Source organism: Podarcis filfolensis (genome assembly GCF_964270895.1).
Source record: "Podarcis filfolensis genome assembly, chromosome: 2".
NCBI classification, from domain to species: domain Eukaryota; kingdom Metazoa; phylum Chordata; class Lepidosauria; order Squamata; family Lacertidae; genus Podarcis; species Podarcis filfolensis.
In genome coordinates this window covers 29,094,192-29,115,249 of record NC_139605.1, presented here as the reverse complement: position 1 = coordinate 29,115,249, position 21,058 = coordinate 29,094,192, and the positions used below count along the sequence as shown (strand labels likewise).

The following is a 21,058-nucleotide window of genomic DNA, read 5'->3' as shown; positions in this document are numbered from 1 at the left end:
GTTAACAACAAGAGCAATAAGGACTGTGGTAACAAAAGTAAGCCTTAAAAGAATTAAATCAATACATAGCCACATGTATATGTTGCACTGAAACCTACCCGATCTCTGAGAACAAAGGCTTCTGAGTAATATATTATTTAAAGTGAGAATAAATGGATAAACATCAAGATTGCGAAAGTTTGTGCTAGAGAGAACAAAGTCAGTTTCATCTGTAGAGTTTTTCTTTGCCCCCAAAGATTATGTTTTGTTTGTTTGAACTGAGCTTCACAATGGCTGCTACTGATAACTAACTGTCCTGTGACTTGATTGTTTTTATTACCTTGCTCTGAAAGTCATTCACCATTAAATGCAATTGGATTCATTTGTTGTTTTATTTACAGTTGCCCTTGATAATATCTCTGTGAAAATATCTCTCATATTGTCGCTAGCCCTGGTCAGTCATACTGTTGTATCCATTTTGTTTCCAGGGTAAGAAGATTGACCTTTTTTGGTTGGCTGTAGCTGAAGATTGCTTGGCCGAAGCCACTTAAAAGGTAAATAAATTACATGTTTGCGCTTGATTTCCATGTGGAGTGAAGCAAATGCATGGGTTCAGTATCCTGCCTTGCTGCCTGTTTTCCTGTGAACGTGTCACATGGCACTGTGAAGTGCTTCAGAATCCTGTTGGAACCCAGTGAGAACACAAGTCTGGAAGTATCAGAGCTGTAAACAAAAGTAGTGGATTATTCTGGGAGCTGTGGCTAAATTTCTCGGAGAGTGAAATCCTATGCATGTTTACTCAGAAGTACTGTGCTCAATGGAACTTCCTACCTAGAAAAAAAAAGTGTTTAGGATTGCAGCATTTTTCTCACAAATGAATTGCAGCCTCAGATTTATGTTGTATTTAACAAATAGTATATTTCAAATTTCTTTGCTAGCTTTGTATTTCCTATCCTAAAGTTATTTTGCAGCTGGTGGTTATAGCAGATTTTGGGTATGCTTTGTGTAGCTGTATCAGTACAAGCTGGAATGTGTTTCAATGTAACTCAGAGGTTGGCAACCTAAGGCCCATGGGCCGGTTCCGGTCTATGAGCTTCCTGGAAGCGGCCCATGGCCGTTCCGTGGATTGGCGTGGGGATTCTGTGCTCTTTTATTCGCGGCACCATTTTTTCTCTCGCTGTGAGGACCGACTTCCGGGTCGGAAGATCGCCGGAAATAGTGTGTGCTCACACGCATGGGCACTCCTCCATCCCGGAAGTGTGCCGGAAATAGCTTGAGTGCATACGCAGGTGCGCACAATCCATCCCACCAAGAGGTCTGCCGGGGAGTAGACCGGACTGGCCTCAAAAAACGTTGCCCTGGTGTAACCGGTTTAAAAAATGCTTATGCAGTTCCGACTCATTGGCCACTTTTGGATGCCATGAGGTTTTCTGATCAGCCCTCTTCCTCCTCCCAGGCAGCTGAGCATTCAGAGTTTTTGCTTCACCCCAATTTGCCTTTTTGTCTGAGTTGAAAAACTAGAGTTATTGATTATGGTCTGTTTGAAACTTGCAAACCTTGAAACCATGGTTCATCAAAAATGAATAGAAGCTTCTGAACAGCTCCACCTGGCTGTGCAGGAAAAGGAGAAGGGAAGAGGCAGTTGGCAAGCATGTGACTCATCTCAACTCTCAAGTACACTAACTTATGTTTTACATCTGAACATTTGCATTGATTTCAACGAGACTTCCTACCAAAAAAAGTTTTTTTAAAAAAAACAAACCAATAATTCAGTGTATTAGCTGCCCTTCATTGTTTCTGACTCGAAATGAGTCAGTTCCCTCTATCCTTATAGGGGCAAATTACAATTAAGACAGGCAGTAATGTCTGCCAGTATTTGGAGATGAATCTATGTTATCTGGCTGATGTCCATCTGGCTGTTTTATATTCACTTTCAGAAATTAATAGTTAAGTGCCATAGCAACAAGCATCAGTCGTGTAGCTGTAAGTAGTGAATGCTCCATTATATAAAGTCAGTAACTGTTAGTCTTTGGTCTCTCAGTCTCATTATGTGTTTACATGCAGGACAGTTATTTTATTTACAGTTTTTAAATTATTCTTGAAAAATCTGAATACAGTGGTACCTCTGGTTATGAACTTAATCCGTTCCGGAAGTCCGTTCTTAAACTGAAACCATTCTTAAACCAAGGCACACTTGCCCTAATGAGGCCTTCCACCACCAGTGCCCTTCCACCATTCAGATTCCGTTCTTAGACCGAGGTAAAGTTCGCAAATCGGAACACTACTTCCAGTTTTGTGGAGTTCTTAAACCGAATAGTTCGTAAACAGGGCTGTTCTTAAACCAAGGTACCACTGTAATAATTATTAAACAGTTCATCAGGACATCAGGAGTTACAACTCACTATTATGCAGTGTTAACTGTTGATAACAACAGCTTCATCTATGGAAATATTTAAATTTAGCTGTAATTGTAAAGTGAAAATATAGCTTTTGCAGTCATTCCGAGTGGGTGGAAATTACTTTATTGGGCCATAAGTCACAAAGTTTCAACATTTTCTATCATACGTTGCATTTTCCGATTATGGGATCATTTCAGTGTTTTTATTTATTTATTAATTTTGTACAACTATGGTAGTGTCCCCTTCCATATTGAGCGAAGGTCCGCAGAGCAATATACAGAGAAGTAAGACTGAAGGAAGAGACAGCTGCAGTCGCTTCCAAAGCAGGACCTAGGCATACAGGGGTGTGGAATTAGTATTTCTCCTGATACGGAAAAAACAGAGACAGTGTCAAGAAGAATTTGTTTTAGGCAAAGTCATGGCAATGGTATGCCTTCAGCTGAGGCCTGAAATACAAGCAAGCTTTGTGACGCCACCCTATACTGTGAATGTAGATGGGGAGGAAGCTGTCATGGTGGCAGACTCTATTCCTAACATGCAAGGATTTCCTTTGCATAGTCAGGAACTGTGCTAAAAGTGTGCATGGACACATAAACTCAGGTACATAACTGGCATGTGCAGATAATCATGAGATGTACACAGGCAGCCACAGAAGATAAGGAGTCGTGTTTGTGGATAAAACCACATTGTAGCTTCTTTTCTTGAGATGGCTGGTTCTCACACTCTCAGTTTTGCACTATGGCAACAAACGTGAGTGCAGGAGAATTTGCCGTGTTGACTTGCCTTATATAAGAGAGCAGGTACTGAAGCTATTAACTGGGAGAAGGTACTCAGTATACCACATATACTGGCTGGTTAGCTACCACAGAAACATGTTTTTCCTGCTTACCTGTACTCCTGTCAGTACTATTTTCCATCATGATTTCATACAGAACATTGGCCCTTCTCCTTTTTGGTAGGAAATGAACAAAACAGGCGTATGTGCTATACAGTAATTTGCATTTTGGCTGGAAACTTACAGGCCCACTTTCATCCTGTTGAGAATGGAAATCACCAAGACAATAAAACCCATAGGAGTGGGTGTCTATAATGGAAATGGTGATGGAGCGCTAATTGGAGTAGTGCCATTGAAATAAGAAAGGTTAAGGGTTTGGTTGATTGAGATCAAGCTCAATTGCTTTGATTGCTTAATTTCAGGTGAATCCTGTTTTCTGTATTAGTGATCAAACTGTTCCGTTGCAACAGCAAGGTTGTGGTTTTACATTCTACAGGGATATTTTTGTAGTCCTTAAACCTATATAAAAAGAAGGGAATATTACTGAAACAACATTTTTCTTTCAATCTTTCTATAAATTTTGAAGATTATTTCAAGGGGGCTGAAAATCTCTGTTTATTTTATATATTTTATCCCACTTAACACAGGGCAGAAACTGCAGCATAAGGTGCTACCATACAATTCAATATACTCAACAATGACAATGTTAAGCAGAAACATAAATTATGGTCAAATATATGTGGCACTATGTAGACAGAAGTCGATGTTTTTCTGGAACTCTCTAGCTTTCTCCATCATCCAGCGCATGTTTGCAATTTGGTCTCTGGTTCCTCTGCCCCTTCGAAATCCAGGTTGCACTTCTGGGAGTTCTCAGTCCACATACTGCTTGAGCCTGCCTTGTAGAATTTTAAGGATAACCTTGCTAGCGTGTGAAATGAGCTCAATTGTGCGGTAGTTGGAGCAGATACTTTGGCCACCTCCTGAGAAGAGAAGACTCCCTGGAAAAGTCCCTGATGTTGGGAAAGACTGAGGGCACAAGGAGAAGGGGACGACAGAGGACGAGATGGTTGGACAGTGTTCTCGAAGCTACTAACATGAGTTTGACCAAACTGCGGGAGGCAGTAGAAGACAGGAGTGCCTGGCGTGCTCTGGTCCATGGGGTCACAAAGAGTCGGACACGACTAAACGACTAAACAACAACAAACAAATGTAGACAGAATTATACACTTTGGAGTTTTACTGATTTCATTTGGAGAGAGCTAAGCATATGCTTAATTCTTTTACTGATACTTTTCAAACAATTTAGTGTTTGATGGATCGTGCCCATAAATTTCAGATCTATACATTCTCCTTGAATTTGCACTGTAAATCATAACGTATAATTAAGTTGCTGTATCCAAAACCACCTTCCTTCAAAATAAGACTCTAAATTAAAATATCGGATTTCTAGATAAAGTCAGACACAGAAGAACATGCTTAATAATGATGTTAGCTTCTTAGCCGCATACATTTGTTTAAATACATAAAAGGCATTTTAATTTAACCAAACAAATTCATTTGAACGTTACTGGTTATTTGTATACTGAAAACAGAGGAGGAAATGCTATAAAAACATGTAAGTAAAGTTATACATTATTGATAACAAAAGGTATCCAACAGAAGAACAGTACTAGTGTATGGGGCCATTGGCCCACCAAGTCCAGTATCGTGCTCTCACATTGGCCGACCAGAATCCCATGGAAAATCTACAAGCAGGACCTGAGTGCAACAGCAGTGCCTCTTGAGAGAGCAAATTCCATAGTTTAAATGTGTGCTGTGTGAAGAAGGGCATTTTTTTGTCGGTTCTGAATCCTCAGTCATTCAGCTTCGTTGCATATCCATGAGTTTCTAGTGTTACAAAAGAGAGAGAAACTTTTCTGGCTGCTTTCTGCATCCCATGCATAATTTCACAAACTTCTATATCGTATCACCTCTTAACTCACCTGTTCTGTAACCTACGAAGTCCTAAACGTTGCAATTTTCCTCCTAGTGGAGTTTCTCTATCCCTTTGGGAATTTTTGTTAACCTTTTCAGAACCTTCTCTAGCTTTGCAATATCTTTTTTGAGGCAAAGCAACCAGAACACTACACCAGAGTTTTCCAAACTTTTTATGTTGGTAACTTACTTTTAAGGCATGTATCATTTCACAACACAATATTTCAGTTTTACTAGCAAACCAGAGGTTAAACTAATCCCTTTTCAGCCACAAGAGGAGTGCAGGGAGCGTTCACGCAAGACCCCTACACACTGCAGCCAGCACACTAATGCAGGCATAGGCAAACTCGGCCCTCCAGATGTTTTGGGATTACAACTCCCATCATCCCTAGCTAACAGGACCAGTGGTCAGGGATGATGGGAATTGTAGTCCCAAAACATCTGGAGGGCCGAGTTTGCCTATGCCTGCACTGATGTGTCACGACACACAGTTTGGAAAGTGCTGCTCTACACAGCATTCCAAATACTCCTCTCCTACTGTCCTCCAGCTTGGAATTTTGGGTCTTCAGATAATATCTATAGATAGTCTTTAGAAAAAAAAACTCATGATGGGGAAGAATAATACAAAATTGTTTTGGGGGAGGTATGAAGAGTTTGAAATTTCAAATGATAATGTTTGTAAGAATTAGGTAAATGTGGGAAAAAAATTGATAATTGTGGTGGCCTTGGTAAAAAAACAGATCTGTTGTCTGGATGCAGTGAGTGCACTGTAATTCTTTCTATCTACATTTTTAAAACTCAGTACTTCATTACTGAAGGGTTTCATGAAAAGATATAATATAAATATATTTCATCTCTGTCAGATATTTTTAAATAAGGCTATATCAGATGTCTGTAGTGAGAATGTTGCCAGTTATCAAATACTACAGGTTGTAGCTTTCGAGGTACTATCTGGGGTTTTTTGCCCCTTGTGAAGCCTCCAGAGAGGTGCCATTGAGGCTTCCAGCCTGTGTGTGTGTACACTAATGCTCAAGGAGGGGTACCAAACCCCGGTGAAATAATGCCTAGTTTTGCCCCTGAATACTATGAGAAATATATTAGTGGGATCCCAAGCATATGTCTTTTGCACCAGGCTTGGGATGAAGAGTCTTCCAACCACAACTTAATATTTGGGTAACAGAATGAATGGGTCCTAGACTATATTTCAGTCATCCTGCCCCCACTCTATTTCTCATGTGACTTTGGATGAAATTTCATCACAGGCTTTGCTCATCTAGCAGAGTTTTTGCAACAATTTTTCTGTTCTATCAGGAATCTGCATACTGTGAGCAATTTGTGAGATTGCTTCAACACTTGCCCAGATTGTAACCTGAACTCATTTTGATTTAGTCAGCTTTTTTATTAATTTTTAAATTTTATTTTAATTTTTTAAAATTGTATACAGCCGTTCATCGGTAGATCTCAGGATGGTTCACAGCATAAAAATAAATGATAAAACTACAAAATACATTATAAAAACAGAAATAAGAAATAAAGGGGGGGAGAGGGAGAAATAGAACCATTTGCCAAGGACCTGTTTGCATCATTTGCAACAGGAACACACACTTTCTAGCATGTTCTCACAAACAGAAGGCTAAAAATAAATAGCAAAGAAGAATCTCAGTTGGTATGAATCTGTTGAGGAGTAGACAAACTGTTTTTTTGTGCAAAGGTAGGTTTTCAGAAAATGTCCAGACATTTCATAGCAGCTTTGGGTCAGTACAGATGATTATTTCATATTTTCAGACATCACAGAATCTTGGCCCACACAGTTTAGAGACTTGTATGGGACTGAATTTGAGACAGAATTCAGGAGTCTGCCGCTGCAATTGTTGTCACCCACAGTAAACTAAGCCTATCTCCCCTGGTTGTCATATCTTGCTTTCTGTCTTGGGTCAGGAACAGTTTTGTGATTTATGGAAAGATACATTGTTTTAAAACACATAGTCTAGCAATGAAATTAGAGTGAAAGCAAATGAAACTCACGTAAGCACCTTGGCAGTATGCCTTGAGATCTGCAAATCCTACCCATTAACTGAATGAAACACGATGTGTGTTGGAATCAACATGGTATAGTTTGGCTCTATCAGATATAACAAAGTGTTACCTGAGGAAGATTAGATTTGGAGTTCCTTCATGCTATGCTGAATAGTGATACTTTCCGTGCTATGTGACCTTGTTGATGTTATTTGCCAGCTTTGTAGAGTCGCACAGCTCTCTTTAAAATGGGCATTGTTAACCTCCTGTTGCATCACTAGGGTGCTGTGAAAGTAACTATTCCAGATTGTTTTGAGATCCTTGTTTAAAAGACAATAGGAAATTATTAATTGGGTTCCCCCCCCCAAACGGGTAAAGACATAAATGGCGTTACAGCTGTACACTGTGGGTGGACAGTTGTCCTCTTTCTGCCAAAAGGACTGTGTATGTTCTTATCACAAGAGACAGAAAATGTAAAACAATTTATATCACTGAACTGGAAGACTACTGTGGAGAATAGATGGATGAAACTGTGACTTTTTATAAAGCAATTGGGTCAGGAAGATTTATAAATTAGATTAGGACATTTTGGATTAATTTAAAAACTATTTGAACAAATCTCATTAATATGAGCCACTAGAATGCTGTATCAAAGACTTCAAAGATTTGCCAGAGAAGTTCTCTATAGGCTATTATCTGCTCTAGTTAATCATCTCAGGAGAGCATGTTTCTTTTGTTTACTTTTGGCCCATTTAATTTTTTCATGTCTTCCTTAACCTTTCTGAACATTAAATACAGAATATGTCTGTGTATATTATATTGGCTCAGGTGTGGTGGCATGGGAACACAAGGGCTATAATTTTAGACTTTTCTCCTGTTCTTCAGATAATATTTTCTCAACTGTAAAAGTTACTCTTTGAGTCATGTTTGATGAGGGTGTGTTGGTGTGTGATTATCCTTCTACAACATATGTAGAGAACATGGTCCACCAAACTAGTTTCTGGTCTTGAATATTTATTATTATTATGAATAAGAGTTTCCATAGGAAGAAAAGGTTTGGCATGTGTATCATCTTCCAGTGTAGGAGACCTCTGCCTTTCAGGCTTAGAAACCATATGATGGTCAACTGGCTTCTTACTGCTTTAGTGATGTACTTGTAGATGGCTTTTGCATTGCATAGTTGGGGTTGTAATTTGGCCTCCAATCACTGAGCTTGTTCATTCATGACATGAGCTCCTTTTGTTATCGATGAAATGGCAGGATCTGAATGGGGAACTATATTTTGTTTGGCCTTTGGTAGTTTGTTGTATCCTTCTGAGCAGGAAGCAAGGTCGCAAGTAGTGATAGGAAGGTACCACTCCTGTATTGAAGCTAGGGACTTAAGTATTGTGGCAGAAATGGCTACCCTTAAAGGTCAATTAAAGGAAGTAAAGAATTTGCTTTCTGCCATAGTACAGTCTTTCCTGTGGTTAATTGATGTTAGATGTTTGAATGGAACATAAACAAAACTTAAACATCAGTTGGTATGAGCCATCACCCCAGTTAAAATCTTTCTTATTAACTGTGCAACACAACAAGCACAATAGCTTGGTGGTTGGCGTATGCCTACTTTGATCCTTAGGCCTCCTGCAATTTTTCAGATGCTATGTCAAACTAAAATCTGTACACTGAAAGGCTCAGTGTTGTTTCGAATTGTCTCAGAAGATCAAAGCTGTTAGCAACATTCTAAAAGATGATTGATCATCACCATGGTGTACATGAAAAGCTGATTAAACCTTAGAAAAACATGGGATGCATTATTTTCTTCTGATCCAAAATACACATTCTGTATAATCTCTGGTGTGGATAATCCAGAGGAAAATGATAATCATTGATTCATTTGAGGAACCTGAAGCTGGTCTATTCAAAATGGGGAAGGTTTTATGGATAATCCAGAATGAGGGTCAGCTCTGAGGCTGAATTATTCTTCCTTTGAACTAGAGGGGAATTCTCACTTATGTGGGGGTTCCATTATTGAGCACCACATGCATCAGCAAGATGCGGTTAAGTCCCATCCGTTCTGTTCCATCCCAGCCCAGCTCTGTTCCACCCCATTCCGCCTCTGCCTCGCCCTGTTTTGGTGATGAAAATGGTATGCACATACTCATTGTGCACAAGTGGGGTGAGGCCTGTAGATACATTTAACTTTGGCCGTCTGGTGCCAGAAGGTCATATCCAGTGCTAGTCCTACTCAGAGTAGACCTGTTGACATTAATGAACCTAAGTATCTGTAGAATGTATAGGATGCAAGATAAATCATTTCAAACTGATAAATATGCTGACCTAGGAATTCATAGGCTTGGGTAGGTAGTGTAACGCAGGCCTCTTTTTCCGATCCTGTGATATAGATGTTGTTTCAACCATGGTGTAGCAGCTACAATTGGGATTGAGGTACTAGTGCAGATGTCAGTCGCTAGGGAACTGACTGTACCATGTTACAGGCTTATAAGTAAGGAGAGGACAGAAAGTGGTGTACTATGTTATGTGGTATCCTATTTGGATGACACTTGAATTGCCAAAGGAAATGAACCCAGGCCTTCAGCCATTAAATAATCTATGGCTTATTAAATGTGGGGGTACTGTTGTTGTTGTTGTTGTTGTTGTTGTTGTTGTTGTTGTTGTTGTTGTTATGCTGTCTATTAGTATGCCCTATAGTATGTTTTTATTATTATGCTGTGCAAAGTATGTCCTTAATGTTGTACACCACTCTGGGATCTTTGGATAAATGGCAGTATATAAATAGAATAAATATAATAATAATAATAATAATAAATATTATTATTATTATTATTATTATTATTTTAGAAAAAATGAAGTCAACTGATTTGGGAGCTGGGTACTTTTGATATGAGTCAATCTGGTGTTATGTGCCCTCCTACACGTATGAAGGAGGGAGACACATCAGATACATAAAATATGTTACAGTAACATTCAACTAAAAGGCAGTTTATCTGTATTCACTGCTGTGTATTTCTAGTGGATATGCAAAAATACATGGGAATGATACAGCATTGGCCAGTTGTGGCTGTCAGTGCCTGGCTATCCTTAGCACCTTTTTTAGTTCTGTTTTTCTTCCCTTCTCTTGTATACAGGGAATAAAAAAAAAAGTTTACAGCAATCCTACTACTTGAACATTTCAGTGTACTGCCTGCCCAAAACAAAGGAATTGAAAGGCACAGTGGACGGAAAAGCATTAGGTGCTGGTATATCCTTACAGGCTAAAACCAGCACAGGTCTGCTTTCCATCAAATAAAAGTGAGGTTGCCAGATTGATTAACCTTTTAGGTATAGCTAACATGTTTTGCAGCTGACATCCTGTGTTCCCTAGTTGTTTATTCTAACAATTTTATACTGTACTGGATTCCATTGCTGAGGCACCTGGGAGTTTTACGATTGCACAATTATTTAGTATGTAGCGTATGAATTCCTGCTAATTAACACTTGCTTTCCAGCATTTCCTTAGTATTCCTGAAAGAGAATCAACAATTTGGGTTTTCAGTGTGCCTTATGTAATAGTACGCTTAAGGATCTATCACCAGGGATGGCAGACATCTAATTTGGGTGAGATATCAAAACAAATGAATTAAGATTTGTCCTTGACTGGGGCCATGAAATTAATGTAACCTGAACTCACCATTTAGCTACTTTTGGTGGCAGGCTGTAATAATTGCTCCCTAAAATGAGGGATTTTGGTTATCTGGTACAAGCAAGAGAGACTGCCACGCCCTTAGTACCTGTAATGGAAATTCTCTAAATTCCCAGTGAAGCAACCATATGTGCTTGAGGTCTTTTACTTAATCATCTATTAGTTGAACAGACAAAAATTGTTTCACTTCTGAAGCCCTGTTGCTACTGGCTGCCAGGTGCATGGTTGGGAGGTTGTGGGGCTACTTAAATCAATTTTGTATAATTGCTTTTGTATAATCAGCTTTGTGGTAGAAGGTACAAAAAGTCCTCTGATTATCAGTGCTTAAGTGCACCACAGAAAGGAAGTGACTGGCTGTTGGTATACCATCTGGTGTGATTGCTTGTTCTGCACTCATGTCTTGACAGTTGATTTCATAGAATCATAGAATCTCAGAGTTGGAAGGGACCCCAAGGGTCATCTATTCCAACCCCCTGCAATGCAGAAATCTCAGCTAAAGCATCAATGAGAGATGGCCATCCAACCTCTGCTTCAAAACCTCCAAGGAGAGAGAGTCCACCACCTCTCGTGGGAGTCTATTCCACTGTTGAACAGCTCTTACTGTCAGAAAGTTTTTCTGAATGTTTAGTTGGAATCTCCTTTCTTGTAACTTGAAGCCATTGGTTCGAGTCCTACTCTCCAGGTTTTGTGCTCCCTATTACTTGAGTGCAACCATCTTGTTTGACTACCTCTATAAGGCCTCCTGTGATACTTAAGGCATAATGGGGTTGTGATATTAAAGCTGAAGTGAATGTATATCCAATGAAAAGCATAACTAGTGATACTTTGAAAGAAGGAAAAATTAATAATATTGCTCCATTGCTGATACCCACTACGTAACCAGAAGGTATTCCAGTTATCTGATGAAACAAATACAATAATCCGTTCCGATGTACTGCAACCAAACATGTTAAGTGACATATGTCTTGGATTGTTCTTCATTGGACACATTCTTCTCATAGAGGTGCTGCCATGTCAGTAGACACTTTTTAGCTAATTTTTAATGAGAGAGGACAGTTTTAGCATCTGTGCTTTGAGTGGTTTGCAGTTGGTCCTGGGATGTTCAGCTACTGCCTCAGTCCTCCTGCCACATCGTTCTTGGCTAGTCCATACATCAGGAAAATTCCTGACATGTCCTGGTTTTCAGGTGCAAAAATGGTGCTGGGGGAATTGTGCTGAAACGGCAAAATGTCTGGGAAAACACAGGTGTACGGCAATGCAAAACAGCTTAAAAAACTTAAAAGCACTATTTTGGGGGTCTTCCTAAAAAAAGCTGTACAACTTTGTGGGTGTCAGGAATTTTTACTTTTTGAAATATGACAACCCTATTTTTGGCTCAGCTGTATGATTCAGAACATTTCCCTTTCTTTTTCAGTCTTGTTCTATAGATCACTCATAAGCCACTGATCCTCTAGTCCCATGTCTAAATTTTAAGTGACTGGTTTTTTAGCTCTTTTGGTTTCTGTGTGGAAGCGCTTTATTTGAGTGAGTCACATCTGATGGTATATTTTATGATGATCAATGTGTCTTCTCTGGGGTGGCCATATCTTGAAACACAAGTTGAAACATATTATTAAAGCAGTTGAGAGTTTGTTCCCATATATTTTTCCCCATCGCGGGTGCGTACACCTGTGTAAACCTTCAATATGGAAGTTCTGCACACATGCCCATGTTTGAAAGCTGCAGTGTATACCAGCTCCTACACAAGCAGAGTGGCAAAATAAATACCTTCTGTATGAGAATGTGCATGCATTTTCCTACACCCATGTAGGAAAAAATGTTACATATGAAATAGCCTTAGGTCCTTTTCGAGACTACTGTGATATTAAAAAAAAAAATCCTCGTTTTTTCCTTTTAAAATATTTGCTCTCCTTCTCTGTTACTCACTATATGTCACTTTGCTTTTTTCACTTTTATGTAATTGTTATGAGATCTGCAAAATTACTTTATTATTCTAGTGAGTTTCCTGATACGAATCACCCTAGAGGCATTTTTGTTTGTTTGATTTTGTATGAACTATCTTTGTTTCTAGGAACTAATGACTCCCTTGCCCTAACCTTTAAATTTGACGCTCACTCCCTTATCTGGGGTGACTAGTGGTTCTGCATGGACACCTGAATTGTAAACTGAATCTGCCCTACATATGGGCAGCTTCTGGTCTATCTCTGGCCTTAAAGAGTTAATAGAACAATTATGCACAATTTAATATTGATCATAGAAGAGAGTGGGAGAGCTGGTAGCTACACAGGGACTTTGGACAAATTACTTAATTTTTAAACCAGTTTTGAACACCCTTTTAAACCAGTTGGTTCAGATATAACGCTAAACAATAGTTTAACACCATGTGAATTAGTTTGCTTGAGCCTCAGGCTCATATGCTTTCCCGTCCTCTGATACAGCCATGAGGAGGAAATCAGAAGCATCAACTCTTAAAACTAACCAGAGTTTATTGTTTTATTCAAACTCAGAATTCTAGTTAGTTCAACCCGGGCTTTCCCACCCTGGTGCCTTCCAGATGTTGCTGGAGACAACTCCCATTTGTAGTCAGTGATCAAGGATAATGGGAGTTGTAGCCCAGCAACATATGAAAGGCACCAGGTTAAAGAAACCTGGTCTAAACTATGGTTTGCTGAAACATGCCAATATCAACAAACTGTAGTTTAAACTAACCACGGTTTGTCACTTTTTGGATGTAATACCCCAACTGGAATTTGTTTAAAACAGGAATTGGATGCTTTTAATCTTGCAGCTTGTCAGAGGAGGGGAAGCAAGGTTGGTATGCATGGGCCTCAGGTTTGAGCACATTCCTTTAAATGTTGCTAAACTATGGTTCGGTGTTGATATCCAAACTGGGTTGGTGACAGAGAGGGAGACAGATCCACAGCCTATTCTGTAATAGCCTCAGGATTTTAAAACACTTTTTGGAATGATTTCAGAACAAGAAAAGTTGTTGAAATCTTGGGAGAATTACCCTTTTCTTGGGGAAACTAGCCTCCTGGCATCCACAAGAACTCTGTATAGTGGTACCTCAGGTTACAGATGCTTCAGGGAGGTTTTTAATGTGTGATATTTTAGTGTATTTTTTGTTTCTGTGGAAGCCGCCCAGTGTGGCTGGGGAAACTCAGCCAGATGGGCGGGGTACAAATAATAAATTATTATTATTATTATTATTATTATTATTATTATTATTATTCAGGTTACAGACTCCACTAACCCAGAAATAGTACCTCGGGTTAAGAACTTTGCTTCAGGATGAGAACAGAAATCGCGCGGCGGCAGCGGGAGGCCCCATTTGCTAAAGTGGTACCTCAGGTTAAGAACAGTTTCTGGTTAAGAACGGACCTCCAGAACGAATTAAGTTCTTAACCCGAGGTACCACTGTGCCTGCTTCAGTGGATGATAAAATATTTCTGATTCTCTGTTGCTGTACGTGTGTTTCTGTGTTGTCATGTGTTGTGAATAAATTTCTCGGCTGAAAATTTGGAATACTCATATACACACTTTCTAGTTGTCTGCAGTTGTGATGAGGGACTATTGCATATATTAAGAGAAAGCCTGTGTCATGTGGCAGGGAATATTCCATGAGCTCAAATTTATTCTTGGTTGTTCTGTGTCAGTGTCTCTGATTATCCGAAATGCTGTACATTTCTTGAGTGAGTCTTCTATGGGCTGGACTTCTGTTTTTATAAAACTAAGTGATTTTGATCTCTTCTATAAAGATTGGAAGTACTGGGGAATCTCATCTGGTCAGTGCTCGTGGACTGTCCAGCTCTAATGGATAAAATTCTAGGGCTTCTCTATTGGAACTCATGAATTTATCAGACAGTTTTCTATTAGGTTTCTATTAGGTTTCCCTTAGAGTCTAACTAGATACATTACTGGCGACATGATTCCAGCATGTCCGAGGCATTAGTGGTGACATGATGCCAGCGTGTCGCAGACACTAATAGATTTGAACTTGCTTCTGTTTAGACATCACTGGGAAACCATTTTCTGCACATGAGCCACAAAAACCTTTTCACATGTAGATTTTTTTTAAAATTTTTGTGTGTGTACACTCCTGTTTGAAATAAGAAGGTTTAATTATATACAAGGAGATGGGATATGTTCTATTTTATACTAGTATGTATATACAGCAGCAGCTACTAAGGTATGCTCACTTAAAAAGGACAGTGTACCTTTAGGTTTTGCACGCACGCATGTGTGCATGTGCACACACACACACACACACACACACACACAATAAATGGAGAAAATTAGCAAACTAGATTATTCCTGCTTCTGTTTGCTTCTGTACTGCTCATACAGCACCACGAACTTTGCCACTAACCCTGAATGTACTTCCATAATCTGAGCATTGGCTACAAGATTAATATCTTCCTATGTTGATTTGAATATTTGTAAGACTTTGCCACATTTTTGAGAGGCAGGCAGACACCAGAAAAGAACAGCTGTACTTCCTCTCCTCACATTTCCGTACTTCATTTGAAGTGGGTCAGAAATGTGGTCTGCTGATGGTGGGGGGGGGGGAGAACCCCTCCCACTGCATTAAATGAGTCAAAGAAGCATGGGGGGGGGGGAGTGCAAGCCACTGTTGCTTTCTTTCATGAAATTTTGTATCTCAATAATTCCAATTTCGGAGCTGAAGCCTTGTGGGGCTATAGCCTAGTGGTTTTGTGTGCATAAGATCCCAGCTAGGAGAGCTAAACGGAGGAAACTGCCTAATACAGTGGTACCTCAGGTTAAGTACTTAATTCGTTCCGGAGTTCCGTACTTAACCTGAAACTGTTCTTAACCTGAAGCACCACTTTAGCTAATGGGGCCTCCTGCTGCCGCTGCGCCGCCAGAGCCCGATTTCTGTCCTCATCCTGAAGTAAAGTTCTTAACCTGAAGCACTATTTCTGGGTTAGCGGAGTCTGTAACCTGAAGCATATGTAACCTGAGGTACCACTGTACACCCCCCTCAAAAAAACACAAACCTGGTATGAAGGGGGCGTGGACTGTTTTCCCCGCTTCATGTAAAGTTGTGGTTGTATTACTAATTGTTACTCCATTCTCACCATGAACAGAACAGGTGTGTTTTTCAGAAACAGTGAATTTTTTGTAAAGTGTTTCTGACCCTCAATAAGATTTTCTAGAAGTGCAAAGTTTTATCTTTTAAAAAGGCATAGTGACCTTCATAATGTAGCAAATTTACATTACAACTATATTTGTAAAGTGTGCTATTTTGCTCATTTTTCTTTAATAGAATAATATCTATTAACTGTATGATTTTTTTTTGTCTGTAGCAATATGCTGATGATATATGTATGTTTTCTGATGTCTTAGTAGTTAGACTGGAATGATGACAGAATGACCTGGGGTAAAAATTCTCCTGTTAAAATGGTGACTATTTGAGTACCAATTCGATATGAATATTACCCAAATTCAGCCTATTGGGGGCTAAGAAAGAAAGAAAACTGTGAAATACCTTTGCGCCCTTTGTTAACAGAAGTTAGTGCTCTGCCCCATGCTGAAGCAAAGGGGTGATCTGGGACACTGCCTCTGTTTCGAACAATCATAAAAGATATTCCAGATGATGACTGGGCATAAATCATTGTGTTCCTGGTAGATCACTGCTTTTGTTTTAGATTTTTCTTTAAAACATTAATGAGCATTTCAGGTCAGAAGGAGGAGGAAAAAAGTCTCTGCATTTTGATCGCATTTTGTAAAAATGTTACTGCTTATGCATGTGCTGCATTGGCTTGCATTTGTATTACAGGAGTATCTTTTTTTTGTACATTGGTATTAACAATGCAAACACTCTGAAATGCTAATAGCACTAGTAAGCTTTTAATTCCATGGAATTTATTGCTTGCTGTATTTCCATGAATTTATAACGCTTTGATTCTTAAGAGCCCCATTTAATCAATTTTGCCTGGCACGGAACATAATAAACAACTTGCGGGTGCTAAAGTGCCACATGGGGGAGGACGGCTAACAAGAAAGTTAAATGCTTCTGCCACTAGCAGTTTCTCTGCTGTATTTTTCATGAGCTGCTGCTACCAATAATGTACTTTACTAGCTTTACAGTAGTGGTTGGACACAATGACAAACTAAACAGCATTCCGGCACTGTAAACACCCAAAGCAGCACCACTTTGTGCAGCTGCAGCTTTTATGTCATCCCCTTACTTTTTAATAATAATCTCCCTCCACACTCGCTTCTCTGTATGATCTACCGGAAGGAATAGCTACTGGTGAAGCAAAAACAAAACCAAATAATAAAAAAGCAATAACAGATTCCCTTTTAAAGTGCAGCTGTTGTTTGTTTGTGCTGCTTGACCATAAAAGTACAAAAGATAGTAATAATAGGGAGGAGGAAGGGAGAAACCAGATTACCGTGTGCTATAAAGCAGAAAATACCATTTGATTTTCCAAACTGAATCAACTTTGTATAATTGTCCTTTTAATTATCCCTAGCGGCCCATGAAATTTGCAAAACAGAACATTTAAGGGCTTGATTTAGTTACATGGTGCACTTTGGTAATGGTCTTAGTAAATATTGTTTAGTACGAAAGCCAAGCTGAAATTTCTGAGTCTTATAGTGTCACTGAAAGCTCAGAGCAACCGGTGGGTCACAACCTGATTCATGGTGGGTCACAACTGGAGCACTACCACCATGCAGATATTTGGTTAAAGATTAAAAAAGGGTCCCCATATGCATGCTTGGGTTAAAAAGTAGGTACTGAGTCCAAAAAGGTTGAAGATACCTGGCCATAGAGGACTCAGTAGTCAGGGAGCTAGAACTTTATTTTCTCTCTAAAACTAAGAACAGAACAGCAACAGGAAACTCCTGACTCCACCCAGATATAACTTAAATACAGTGCCATCTAGTGACTAAGCTATATGATGACACTGTCCATACATCTTCTAAAGCTGGTTCTACAAGACTGGAGCTAACTCAATGATGAAAATGCAGAGCTTGCAAGTGAAGATGTCTCTTCCAGGTTTGCTTTTCAGGGATGAATTTGCTCCCCCAGCCCATCTGTCCAGTGAATAAGTGATTTGTAGTATTTCCTAGATAGATTCAGATTGCAGAAATAAAATGTTGGATGAGTAGTTTTCTCAGTTTCTGGGTTTTTGGAATAAAAATATGCTATATCTCTGCAAGTTAATAAATCACTTTAGTATGTGGTTTGGATGTTAATTACAACATGAGGTTTCAAGAAAACTGTATTTCCAATAAAACTCTTCCAGGCTTAAATCAGGAGCTCACTGGAAGTCCAAAATGCCCATTACCTGAAAAGCTGAAACCAAACATATAAAGTATACACTGCAGTTTTGAAGCTGCTCTTCTCTGTCCATGTGAAAATAAACTTGAATTCTCACCTCAGAAGCAAATAAGAGAAGGTGAAATTTGCTGAAAGATAGTTTTACTCCTTTCTAAAATTGGAAACACAAAGTGGAAGGTTAATAAGAAGAAAACCCTCTGAAGCTAGTGGTTAGGCTAACATTTAGCCTCCCAACTGAGGAGGGATGAAGGAGCTGAGCCAAAACAATCACAAAGAAACCAATCAGATCACTGTAGGCATTCTTGTTTTCAAAGTTGGTAGGAAATGGTTTTCTAAGAAAAATTGAATTGATGTTCTTTCTTTCCCTTTAGGAGCCAGTTTTCTGATCTCCAGTTAAGATGATAAACCTAACTGGACTCTAATTTCTGGTCTACAACTCACAGTATTTTTATATATGTTGTCAGTTTCTATTTCTGCTGCACAACTGCATAGCAGTAGTGATGGCAGTTATTTAAAATATCACAGACACCCCTGATTCATTCCTCACCTTTTTCAGATCTTCTTTTTGGAGAGAGAGAAAAGTTTATATTTGTGGATGGACTTGCCTCCTTGTATGTATTTGTAGCTCTCTGTACATTTAGTGTGGTAGTTAGCATTAATTGTGATATGTGGCTATAACAAGTGGAGTATACCACAGAGTGTTTTATTCCGTTTCTGTTTGAAGTGGAAGTAAGTTATCCAGTTGGTCACAGGCTGTGATTTGCCATTGCAGCAATCAGTTACCCCGACCCCTCATAGAACAAGGAAATTTTTCCTAGTAAGGCTTGTATTAATCTGATGCTTGAATGCATGCAAAAGTATATATAAACAGATATTGTCTTTGAATTTTGCAATGTTCAAGACACTTTAAGCACTGTTCTGCAAATAAATTAAAACAGATGTGGTAGTAACACCTTTTACATAAAATGACCCTACAGGCTCATTGGGGATATAATACTGTGTAAACGTCATTGCACTTAATGTGGTTTCTTTCTATGTGTATTGATATCAACAATTATTAATGGTAAAGCTTTCTTACCAGTCTGTTTCCTGCTCCCACTGATTTGACACGTCTGAAGCAAGTTTTGTAAGCTGCCTTGAGATCACTTAGCGCATGCCAGTGGAGGTTAATAGGCCAAATCGCTTCAGCATTGAGCACATGTCGATGGGTGCATATGCACACATGTGCATGGGTATGCATACACAACATTGTGCTGTTACCAATTTTAGATATTACACAGAGATTGTGAAAAGTCTATTAAGGGTGGAAGGGGAAATAGTGGCCACAATATCACAGGAGATATTCCCAAAGGGCAGCGAGTCTTAAGTCATTATGTCCTGGGTAAGCTGGTTCAGCACAGTAGGAGCCTGTGGGACTTAATACCTTTCAGAGCAGAATTTATGTGTTGCAAGATGACCCAGCACTGCCGATACAGATGCTGGTATACAACGTTGCATCAGTCTAATTAATATTATCTTACACACTTATTGCCTGGGTTGTAATCTAGACAAAGTTGAAATCAATGAAACTTACAAATGCTTAACCTTGGCTGAATCATGCCCACAGTTCTTGCATGTGTTGTCCCTTGGCATAAAGTTGGTATGCCTGCCTCAGAGCTAATATTGCTTGTGATAAAACCCACTAAGGTAAATGCTGCAGTGAAGGGCAAGCTACTTCATCCAATTGTTTATCCTACAAGCATATTTATACAAACACTGTTGTGATGTTCTGTTTGTGATAAATATTTTTTGTCCAGTTAACTGTTTAGGGAAATATTATTGCAGAATAAGAGCCAGTTGCTGTGGAAAAACTTAGTATATGCTAAATATTAATTTCATGGGAATAGGACATTTTTTTATGCATCATATCACATCAGGTTTTGTAAATATGCTTATAAGCAACATAAACCAAGGTTACCTGTTTTTGTTTTCGTTTTAAATGCACTTGATTTGCCCTTATAAAGTCTTATGTGATTGTGTTCTTATAACATACTGAACATTTTCTTCTTTTGGAAGAAAGTAGGGCTGAGATGAACGTGAAACACAGTATTAAGTTCATTTTCATAAATGCTTATTGGGTGGTGTGAGAATGGCTTTGTCTGGCTGGCTAAACGAGGAGGGGGGAGCTGATGGGTCTCAAATCCTTAACTAGTTAGGGACTTGTATGTGAAGACCGGCTCTGGCAGATTGAGTGGATGAAACCTATAGTGGTTTCAGTGGTCAAGAACGCGGTTTCTGCACATTCTGTAGAGGAAAGTGAGGGGCAGATGGGGTTTGTCAGCCTGGGAAGGTATCCCATCTAGGAGAAGGAAAGCTCTGATCCTAAACCTCCTTGCAACTATACTCATTCGTGAGAAAGGCTTCTGGAGTAAACCCCGAAGAAAGATGTGTACAAGCAATCTCTGTTTGTGTGCTTTCAAAGAATGTGCGTGTTCAAAGAATGTGCAATCATGCACCAGTAGGCCTTTTTTCAGACCCAGAAGAGGGTGTAATGGGGCAGCATGGCTTATGCTCGCTCTGTCAGCATGCGCTATGACCTGGAACGCAACCCCGATGCAAATTGGGGGTTGCTTGTAGTCATCGCCTTGCAGGACATCTTTGGGCGCCTTTTACTCCTCCTCCTGGCAATTCTTGCAACCAGGCTCCTGCCAAACGTATTGTTCTGCTTTCCTTTGGACCACACCAGCAAGGTCGAGACGTGGGTCTTGTCGTCTGGGCAGCCCAGGACCTCCATACACACTGCCCAGACTTGCACCCCGGGATGCTAGCACTGCAGTTTGACTTCACACCCGTAGGGCCACTCATGAGATAGACGGGTGCCAACAGCAACAATTGGGTGGTGAATAAAGTTGCCATTTCTGTCTGTGCTTTGAAGTGTT

General features: G+C 39.5%; 1 protein-coding gene across 31 annotated transcripts in view; it reads left to right on the top strand.

Annotated features, from left to right (window-relative positions):
• Positions 1-21,058, top strand: part of FOXP1 (forkhead box P1) — a 534,652-nt gene that overhangs the window by 236,022 nt on the left and 277,572 nt on the right. For all 31 annotated transcript variants that reach the window (XR_014544949.1, XR_014544950.1, XR_014544951.1 and 28 more), the window contains one exon: positions 468-533. The gene's annotated coding sequence lies outside the window, so the exon portion shown is untranslated. The remainder of the gene's footprint in view (positions 1-467; positions 534-21,058) is intronic.